Source organism: Odontomachus brunneus, unplaced genomic scaffold, assembly GCF_010583005.1.
Source record: "Odontomachus brunneus isolate Ranch 3 - 2012 unplaced genomic scaffold, Obru_v1 Obru_scaffold_053, whole genome shotgun sequence".
In the NCBI taxonomy this organism is placed as follows: Eukaryota; Metazoa; Arthropoda; class Insecta; order Hymenoptera; family Formicidae; genus Odontomachus; species Odontomachus brunneus.
In genome coordinates, this window is record NW_022639503.1 from 428,432 (window position 1) to 438,851 (window position 10,420).

Consider the following 10,420-nt stretch of genomic DNA (forward strand, 5'->3'; position numbering starts at 1 on the left):
CCCCCCCCCCCTACTTTATTAGAGAGAGAGAGAGAAAGAGAGACACGTAAAAAAAAATACGTGTAAGTCAATTTTTCATGGCGCGTGCAACCCGGAATTAAATAACGTTAATCATTGCGTTTGATTTGTGCGGTTGGACAAGATAGTAGTACAAGTCAGTAACAAGTCACGTCATGTTCTCGGAACGAAGTGCGATACTTCATTAATTTGGTATGACATACAAATTTCAGATGCCTCCTTAAGCGGATGGCACACAGACAAACGTAAGCTTAAGCAGTAAGAAAATTGACCAATCACAATCGATTATCCTTGGACCGTAAGAAAACTCATCCGGCTGTGGTTGGTCAATTTGCTCAATGCTTAAGTCTTACTGTTTGTCTGTGTGCCGCCCGCTATATAGACATAGACTATACGTATTAGCAGCCGTTACTTGAAACTTGCTTCAGGTAAGACACTCAGATTTAAATTTAGAGTTAGATACAAATTTTTCAGCTGAATCATGATTACAAATGCGATATCGCATATATCATATTATTTAAGTAAAAATACAAATCTAAATTCATATACGGATACTTCACATGGGACAATTTTCAAGTGACGAGTATTTATACGGGTCATAAAAAAATTGCTAAGAGTAGTGCTTATCCTTTCATTTTACATGTGCTACTTATATTGTAGAAACTAAAATGTATTACTGAAATACTCGCTACGTTTCTGGCGAAATCTGCTACGTTTCTAGGGAAATTGACTATGTTTCTTAGCAGGACGAACCTTACTGACAGTCTATTCCTGTGGACTACTAGAAACATAATAAAATTGAAAAGAATTTGTATGAAGAAGAAAAAATTACAATTTCCTCTGTGACGATGTAAAAAAGTGGGCTCTACATCAAACGCCTCCGTTTCGTCTTCTCTTGAGACGCGGAAGATACGACTTACAAGCCGGCGCTCTTCCGGCTCATTCTCGATTCTGACCACGCGATCCTGCTGAACGCGAGCCGCGTAATTGAGCGCGATAACGTTAATACTTTATACCGATCGTAAATTTTCCGCTCTTTCGCGCGCTCCCGGCGGTTTTCCAGCGTAACGAGAACAATTTGTCGGACGAGCTGCGAGGGCCCATGTTGACTCGCCTCGCCTCGCCTTGCCGATCAGTGCGCACTAAACATTGTACATTACTGAATTACGTGGCCAATAAAAAGAATGATAAAGGATCTCCATATAATGTCGACTCGCGGCTGAAATCGGAATGGCACCTGCACGGCCCGCGCAGCCTCGCACGCCGAGGAACATCGGCTCTGTCCCGAAACGGCCCGCATTAATTTTTAACGAGCGGGATTCCCCAATTTTAGTGGCCGTTAACACACGACGCGCGGAAAACGGCTACCTCCGCGGCGACGTATCGTCCAAGATCGACTGTATTCCTCGCGCGCGACGACATCTCGCAGGAAACGCGATTCCCCGCCGGCCCTTCTCGCACACAACCGAGGACGACTTCAGCTTCGCGATGCTCGAGTTCCTCCTTGTTTGTCGCGTGTCCGACTTACCGCGATTCTACCGTTCACTAATTTGACGCTTTAATTGTCCGCGTATAGCGCGCTAATCACACGTGTATCCAAAGGCAAACCGATAAATAAGAATGATTTATCGCCGCAATCGCAAGAGTTTTATCTCGACATTGACGAGTGCTCCATTGCAGTGAAATTATTTCGCTAATCAGTAATTCAACGTGTCCCCTTTGTCTCATGCTATACTTTTCACCCAGGAAGATGATCAGAAGATTCTTTTTTATCGTAGAGAGTGACTCTATCTCTATATTAATTTTATTGCTGATTAATTCAACATGAAAGTTATCCTAACGGAATACGTGGCTGATTTATCATCCTTAATTGCTCGTTTATAAAATTTACTCCGTATGTCTCGACAAGCGAAATCACCTGGAGCGCTTTAACTCCTCTCCATTAAGAGCCACATTTTTTTTACAGATAATAAGAGTGATGGATTTTACGACACGGTCTTTCCTTTCATCGAGATCAAATTAACATCGAGATAGAGAGCAGATGCAATCCCTATGACAAAGAACGAGAATAAAAGAAATCGTACGCTGAGAGAAAAAATATCTAAGAAATAAAAAAATATTCACTCAATGAGCACTAATAATATGTTTACTTTAATCTAAATTCTTTTACTTAAATAACTCAATATTTCTGGTTATGTGCACTATATCTTTTTTCACCGTATAGTATAAGCATATATGTATTAGTCCACCGAATAAATATTTTTTATTTCTGAGATATTTTTCTCTTATACAGTGTAAGTTTTCGATCTCGGCGTTAATTTTAACCTTTAATTCATCGCGATGATCTCGGCGAGCAACGCGAGTCACGATTGTCGCGAATTCTTTTCCGTTCCGTGTGCGGTGCCTCCGCGAGTGTATCGCGGACGCGTTCGTGCTGTGGAATAAACGATATTTCGCATATCGTCTCTGACAACAAGCATGTATCACCTCCTCGAGGACTGCAACCGGCACGGGTGATGAATCGTACCGCGGAGTCGTTTCATTTTTCACTTCCCTCGAACGCCTCACGCCCGACACTGCCCGGCGCCTTTAATGCCCTTTACGTGAAAAATGCGCCCGGCCACGGAGAGCCTACGCGGCGATTTATTCGAGTCGATAATCGCGCAATTTTTCTCACTACCAGCACACTACGTAGCCTCGCTGAAGTATCTCGATGTATTAACGAAACACATGCTAATACGGTACCATTCTTCTCGAGCCACTGGTGGTCGGCGTGAGGAGCCGCGCGCGCGGCCTCGCAGCGGGCAGGTTTGAAAGAACGGGCCGAAATAAAATCGACATCGATATTCAATCGACATCGATATTCAATCGACGTCGATATTTAATCTTTAACGTATTCACGCGCGCACGCGCCCTCCTCGTCGACCAGCGCTCACATAATCTCGATATTTACGACGTCACTGCCGTGCTCGCGCGCGCGCCCAATTCAATAACATTCCGCACGCGCGATATAAATTCGCCCGCGAAGGCTCTTGAATACGGGTGTATGACTAGGAACCTCGATAAATTGTAAGTCCCGACGATTTACGACTGAAAACGTAGATGAGCGACATAAACCGCTCTCTAATTAGAATACTACTTAGATCAATCACGGTTCACGAGACTGCCGCAAAAGAATTTGCAATTTTAATGAAAGAATTCGTTCCCTCTCCCAGTGGACGACCGTTAATAGTAGTATTTATGAAAAAAGTCAAAGATCGTGAAACATATGGCTCAAAAGATGTGTATGAGATGTTTAGAATATATAATTATTATACTATATATATATATATATATATATATATATATATATATATATATATATATATATATATATATATATATATATATATATATATATATATATATATATATATATATATATATATATATATATATATATATATAGTGCCGCGCGATATTAGTACGTTTAATATCCCACAATATTCTTAGAGCAATTAGGAGAAGAAGGGACGAGACCAGACGAACTATGATAAACACTGTGATTATGATAAACGTCGAAAAAAAAGAATCCAAAGCGCGCTAGACAGAAGTTTAAATTTCTGCTCGATAATGCCACCTACCGTCACGACAAACGTCACGACTGCCGCAGCACTGACGTCCCGACAGTTGTCGCTAATAAACGGCGTATGTCTCGTATCGGGTTTCGATAACGGCGTCTCCGCAGATGCCACCGTCGCGGCACACGTATAATGCACCGCAGCGTTATTAATGCGCTCGCAAACGCGATGCACGGCTTCTATTAAATTCGGCCGGATGCTAAATATGCTGATTCGTCGCTGCAGGTGGCAATGGTGGCGGTTAATGGCGAGGCGAGCCCGGAGGGCTACGTAGCCAGGCTAAACCGGGGTAGGGGTGGAGAGAGGGAGGGAGAGGGGGAGGGACGGGAGGGCCGACGACCGATTTTCGCGGGACAACCGAGTCGCACACGTGCTGGAGGAACGAGTTCCCGGGAGGGCTGCCTCCCATCGTCGATCCCTCGCGCCCCTTCACGAGGCAAAGAAAAAAAAGAAAGAAGACGCACGTCCTAAGAACCAAAACGCGCGTATTTATCGCCGTCGTTAATAACCGGCGCGTCGCAAGCATGAGACGAGCACGACGAGTCCGAAACATCGGAAGTTACGATTTCGCGTGAACCGCCGCGGCCATTCATTTCACTCGTCTCGTGCCGGTGCGCGCTGTTATTGCAATTGCTCGCGGTATTCTGAGGATGGAAGTTGAAATTGGTCTGATGTAAGAGAAGAGATGACTGATATTACACGCCGCAAACATCGGCACGTTGGTAGATTTCTGTCTTTGTGAGATAGGATAATCAAAATACAGGCGGTAGTGAAAGATCTCTTATCTAAGTCTGCAAGCCGTACTTGAGCGAGCGGTTAAAGAGCTCCGATAAAGAATTGTCCAACATGCGAGTGTCTGAACTCTCAAAAGACGCGAAAGGAATCCTATTATTTTGACAGGAAATGAACGATGTACTCGCGCGATCACGAAACGCCGGCTGACGTTTTCATAAGTTGCCGAAATGACGGATAATTTTCACGAAGTAACGCGAATTCATGGATAGCCTGATAGCACATTCTGTGTGAACGTTTTTCTCTTCTCTCAGTAAATATTTCAAGATATTAAAGTCTCAAATTTTCAAAAATCCTAATTTCCGAAAGTAAGGATCAGACACGTATCTCATCGAATACTATCACTTGAAATATATTTTGAATGAACACTTTCTTCTCCCTTCAATAACTCTCCCAAAGTTTTGAAAAAATGTTTCCATTATCCAAAAGCTGTCCGAAAATTATATCCCCCACAGTGTTGTTAGAGCCAATTTCGCGCATGATGTAGGTTTCAGAATATCAAAATAGGTGTTGAATGAAATAGTAAAACTGAAAGTGGGATCAAAATTTCGACTCGAGTAGATTAAATAGAATCAAAAGAGGTTGATGTAGGTTTCACAGTATCAAAATAGGTGTTGAATGGATAGGGTGAAACAGGTTCCACGGAGGGACGCTTTTTTTGTTTCGGCGCGCCTGCGAGAACCCGATCGTCGATTCGTCGCACTCGCGAGAAGAACGGGGTTGCCGCTCGCGCATATTTATCACCGTCGTTAATAACGCGCGAAAAAAGCCTTATCGCCTACCGCAGCGAATTTTTCGATGGTTGCCTGGCGGACGGTTCGACGGTCATCGAGAATTAACTTCGTCGTGGCGCGAGAACAGTCAAATCCTCAACATGCTCCGAGTAAGTTAAAGATATCGAGGCACTAATAACACTACTCTGTTGAACTCTAGATATTTTTAATATTTAGATTTTTAAATACGAATATTTAAACTTTCACAATGTACAATATACGTACATATATTCAACATATGTATATATACATACTCTTTATTTAAAGTTTAAATATTCGTATTTGAGAGAGAGAGAGAGAGAGAGAGAGAGAGGACTAAAACAATAAAAATGTCCAGGTTAAGTACACGAAAAAAACTGTCAGTGTAACTGAATCTTACTTGGAGACCAAATAAAAAATTCAGTTGTGAGAAAGATTCCTGCAAGAAGTTTCTGCTCAGCCAACTGCTTTCATTTCAATTGACATTTAATGCAACTGAATATTCGGACAAATATTTTCGATCACAATATAACAGAGATATTATTTCTCGTTACCATTCAGTTACTCAAATTGAGATTATTTTCTTCCGCGTATCAGTGTTAATAGTTCAGGCATTGATATTTTACCTTAAGATCGCGTTCAAGACATAATATTCAAGCAATTTCTCGACTTTTAATACGATATGTCTCGAAAGAGTATATTCAATGTTTTGTCAAAATCACGAATGGAAATACTCTTTGTACAATTTATGTTTACGTAATTATCGTCGTAAGATTTGACAATCATGTTATATGATATACTGATGTAAGATTGTGTCACGACTCGAACGGAATTTGTGATTTTCGGTTCAGCGCGTTTTCCTGACAACAACGTTAATTTCTCGTTTCTAATCTATACCTCTCGCTTCCAAAATCGAACGGCTGACACGTTCAAGCGCCTCGAGGTGAACATAAATCGATACTGACACCGTTAATGCTGCACATTTTGCAATGCTTCCTAAGCGCCGACACGCCTCGCAATTACGGCCGTAAACTACCGGAATGGTGAGGCGAGTGAAACGTAAGAGGCGCGAAATTGCAACTCGCGATAGCAGTAAACATATCGCGACTTCACGCCTAGCTCCAGTCGCGAATTTAAAGCCGTTCCCGGTCGGAAGAACTCGTTTTCGCGTACACAGTTTGCGGTTCTTAATACACATTGTTTAAGAAAAACTGGAGATACCCGAAAGACTTTAATGTTCTCGTCGAGAGTGTGTTCTCGCGGTTAGGTACTGAGCTTTAAGTATTTCTTCCCTTTCCCCGTGAGGTGTGTTCGTTCGGTTTTTACGAGGACGTGCATGTTTGCCGAGGCAGGTCAGACTTTTTCCTTGCATTTCGCTCGCGAATGAAGACCACGCGAGGAAGATTAGCGCGCAGGGAGGAGAGGCGGAAGAGGTGGAAGAAGCGGAGGAAGATGAGGGTGAACGTACTCGCCACACCCCGCTTTAAAGATTATAAACGATTATTAATGCTCCACTGCGGCTGACCCGTAACCTGGCGGTGAGTCTTCTCTCATCGTCCCCCCCTCCGCCACATTACGCCCCAATCGTGCCCCCTTAGCAACATTTCCCTCTCTTCTACCTCCCTCGAAATAATCTCCACTGAAATATCCAGGCGAGATCGCGCGGATCGCTTCTCGACGGAATCGATCCTTATCCGGTGTTTTTCTTAATTAGCTCGCCAGATTCCCTTTTCCCCTCCCCTCCTCTCTTCCTTGGCAAGAAATAAATAACGACGGGGTTACGTCCGGCCACGTTAACTAATTTGCGTAACACGCCGCAGGCTCGCATCGAAACCTTCACGCCAGCGAATCATCCGACCGGCCGAGATGAATCATCTGCACGGGAAATGGGAGCGAAACGCAATGAAATATTGCAGTAAAATACAAGCAATAAATTTGAGCATATGATCATAATATGATAAAAACGCGAGTTTAAACCACTTTAGGTGAGTTTTGATCGCTGTATCATCAATTTTGACCGCTGTATCACTCGAAAAAATCATTTTGCAATTATAGCGGAAATCATTCAGATACGAGAAATTAACTGAGATGGATAAATGACTAGCATGCACTGCCATATCGCATGTCTTGTATTTAATCGAGAATAGATGACAGAATTTCTATTTAAACTATTTGTAGAATTTAGCAAAAAGTCTCTCTACGGGACCCATTCAGGTTAGATTAATAAATGGTAAAGGGAATTTAAATTTGCTTACAGAGATATTGCTAGAATGCTGCTGCCGTAAATTCTATCACAGACAATTTTCTACCAGATACAAAGTAACAATGATCAATTTTAACCGCGATATTTAGAATTCTATTTTGACCAGCAAAATATTTGTTTGAGTGATTATTTGTATTTGCCGACACGTTGTATGTAATTTTCTTTTCATATGAATGGAAACTGCGTGTTTAAAATTTACAAACTTTTATTGTCAATCAAAGATGATTTTCGGTTATAAAATTCAGGCAAATGTACACAATTTAGACACAATTGTATTCCTGTGCGAAAGATATCTGTCACTGAAAGACCCTCCCAAAAATTCTTAAACAGATACTTGAAGCCTAAGGTCGAAAGAAGAGTTTTATCCGAGTATTTCTTTCCAAAGGCAGAACTTAAGTCTGCCTTTGGAAAGTACTGTAAGTGGACACCCACAGAAAGACATTTTTATTCCCTTACGCGGCGTAGAGTTCTGCTACACAGAATTATTCCCCAAGGAGAAAATTTTCGAGCGCGAAGTAAACGTAATGCAGCATTAAAAGTATTTCGTGGTAAGAGGTAATCCGTTCGATAGAATGACTTTATAATGAACAATAATTCCCTACAGGTTGACTGAATATTAATTATAGCATTCGCTGTAACGCTTTATAGCAATCGCGAATAATCTCAAAAATTAAATGTTCGCGAACTATGGCGAAATTATTCAATAATAAGAAACTGTGATAAAATAATATTAAATCAAATATACATGTATAAATTCAATACACAGATCACGAATGAATCGCATGTGAATATAATCATTGTAAAAAATATATATATCAAATATAATAAAAGAAAAAAATACATATAACTATATATCAATATATAAGTATAACCAAAAAATATATAGATTATTCACCACAACCAAATATATAAATAAATCACCACAACCAAAATTTGAGAAGATAAATTGGAATTTATCCTCAGAGACAAATCGTTGTATCATCTCTTCAAAATTAAGCTTCCAAACGCTTCGGAACGAATGCGGAAACGCGACACGTATTCGCATCAAGCCGATGTAAACACGATAGCGCGGGCATTAAGATAACAGGCGGCGTCGCACGCGACGTGAGTTACATTCTGCGAATCTCACGACCTTTACGCGCGCGCCAATAAAAGCGCCGTTTCGCTGCGTCGGATCCGTTCATTAAGAGGAGCGCTCGGGAGGCGAATAGTCCGATAATTAATAAGACGTAAATGAACCGCCGCGGGAGCGGTTAGCATCGACGCGAAGAGGATTCGATGCGATTTCCGCTTTTCAGATCTCTCGCAGCCGCAACGAACGGTACGCAAATCCGATGTCTGGACGCGATTCCCGATTCGACGCGATATGACGAGCATAAAGATAACGAGGCGGCGCACCGGAGAGAAGTCGACGAGCAATTATGCAAATCGCGCATGACACGTGCTACACGGCGACGACGGTGCTCATTATCGAGCAGTTTCTCGCGGTGAAAAAGAGCGCAAGGAGCAGCGTACGGAATCGGTCGTAGAGGCACTGACCCAATGAGTGTCGCGCGATGCTTAAAATAGAGGGGCCCCGGGAACGAGGAGGGAATGAAAGCGCAGGAACGGAGGCGGGGACACGAAGGGCACATCGGTAGTCCTGTTACACGCGTATTTACGGCTCGGTCTTCACTTTCATCAGCACTCCCGCGAGACATAATTTTAATATCCAACGTTTCTCTCGTCGTATCGCGGTGATGCGACACGATACGAGGCGCGTGTAAAGATAACGAGAGGCTCGTCGCGCAGCGGCGCAGGCGGGCCGCCGCGAGAAATTATGCAAATCTCCCGGCGATGCGTTCGCAGCTGCGACGTCGATACCCGATAAAGGTTGGATTTTAAATGCACGCGGAGCGCATACGCGCGCTCATTTGTCGCGGCCTCGTGAAACCGCGCGCGATCGATCCTGGGTGGCGTGCATAAAACGCGAATGTTTCGAAGACGTAAAACGGGCCCTCGATGAGGACACGAATGGACTGATCATGAAACGAAATTCACGGTAGTCCTCGTGGGTTTGTTTCGCCTCACCAGCATACGTGGATGATGAGACGATAATCGGACGACACTCGTGAAGCACTCATTGGGAAGAGATAAATAAACGTTTTGTCTCTAAGCATTCCAGAACTGTCGCACTTTCTCGAAAATATTCATTCTACATCAATCGCTTAAATGTCGTCGAACTCGAAGAGCCAATAAAACAGATGTAACATCATATCGTCCACTTTTGACGTTGCAAATGATTACTCGCGTTTGTTTTTCTCATGTCGGAACATGAACATCAACGGATAAATATAATAAAAGAAAATATGAACAATGGATAAATATATCATGAAAATATAATATTATTTTTTTCATAAGTTTTGTCATCTTTTCTTTTTTCTTACGTTGCAAATCTCGATAAGATTTGAAAACTTAAAAGGAACAAAATGCAAAAGAATGCAAGTTTAAAATGCAATTGTATATCCAGTACCAATAGCGATTGAAATTTAAATTTAGTGTAAAACAATAGTTAAACAAAAATGAATTTCGGATTGTCTAATTTTTTTTAAGAAATTTGAAAATAATTTTAATTCTGATAAATTACCTACACAGAAAAAAAGACATTATCGTTTAAAAAATATCTTTTTTTTGGCATGTTAATCTTCAAATGAGATTACATAGCGTTAAATGAAGATAAGTTACTTGCAAAAATATATTTTATACGATTTTTGTTTCAACAAAGAAAAACCTGTGTTCTTATTATTCAAAAGTAATTTTCATGAATGAAAAGTACAAAATATTCAATTGAGAATATAATATTTTTAAATATATGTTATACTTCAGGTTCACTCTCTTATCCACTTAAAACTCCTCTTATCTCACTTAAAACTAATATACTAAAATTAACAATCATTGTTTCATATATATATATATATATATATATATATATATAT

General features: G+C 41.4%; 1 protein-coding gene across 3 annotated transcripts in view; it reads right to left on the bottom strand.

Annotated features, from left to right (window-relative positions):
• Window positions 1-10,420, bottom strand: part of LOC116845537 (Krueppel-like factor 14) — a 435,757-nt gene that overhangs the window by 402,259 nt on the left and 23,078 nt on the right. The gene's annotated exons all lie outside the window — the stretch shown is intronic.